This window comes from Saccopteryx bilineata, chromosome 4 (genome assembly GCF_036850765.1).
Source record: "Saccopteryx bilineata isolate mSacBil1 chromosome 4, mSacBil1_pri_phased_curated, whole genome shotgun sequence".
Classification (NCBI taxonomy): Eukaryota; Metazoa; Chordata; class Mammalia; order Chiroptera; family Emballonuridae; genus Saccopteryx; species Saccopteryx bilineata.
The window spans coordinates 258830924-258831958 of record NC_089493.1 but is presented as its reverse complement, the minus strand read 5'-3'; positions in this window follow the sequence as shown (position 1 = coordinate 258831958).

Sequence of the window (1035 nt, the reverse complement as noted above, 5' to 3'; positions counted from 1 at the left end):
TATCTCAGAAAACCTGAAAGAGTTAAATTAAAATAGCTAAGGGAAAAGGTAGAATATCCCAAAGGAGCTGGGCAGGACTGGCCTGCTGACCACCCGTGAGTAGCTAGTTCCGGTCCTGCTTGACCTCAGGATTAAGCTGGGGACTGGAGCATCGTTCACCCCAGCTGTAGTGTACAATTCCGACTTGTCCTAAAGAGCACCACCCAGGGAGGTGAGTCTAAAATGAATTGTCAGCCAAGCAAGTGGCCCAAGGCAGGTGTTGGGAGACTGTGCATAGCCAAGGAGTCAGATGCGGGAAAGATAAGAGTAAGGAACCTCCCACAGGGCAGAGGAACAGGAAGCTTCTGGAGCAGTTTCACAGGCATTAATAATTGCCTAAAGCTGAGCTTCAACTCCTACTAATAGAATGTGGCTTGGTCACACTGGATGCTTTGGAATGTTTCAAAATAGACACATAGAATGAATAAAAAACTTTAAAAGAGGCTTGAGGTCAATGTCACAAAACATAAGGTAGAATTGAACAGAAGCAGGTGACTCTGACAAATAAAATAAAATTAGATTCAATTATTTGGGAGAGCTTATTGAGTCAGTAACCTCTAATAACTTTTTGAAATAGACTTAAATAGGTTTAAAACTTTTTATTTTTATTTATTGATTTTAGAGAGAGGGGGAGGGGGAGAGAGAGAGACTTAGAAAGAGACATCAGGTCCTGGCTGGTTGGCTCAGTGGTAGAGCTTCAGCCCAGTGTGTGGAAGTCCTGATTTCGATTCTGGGCCAGGGCACACAGGAGAAGTGTCCATCTGCTTCTCCACCTTTCCCCTCTCCTTTTTCTCTATCTCTCTCTTCCCCTCCTGCCGCTAAGGCTCCATTGGAGCAAAAGTTGGCCCGGGCGCTGAGGACGGCTCCATGGCCTCCTCCTCAGGTGCTCCAGTTGCAACAGAGCAACACCCAGAGGGGCAGAGCATCGCCCCCTGGAGGGCATGCTGGGTAGATCCTGGTCTGGCACATGCGGGAGTCTGTCTGTCTGCCTCCTGC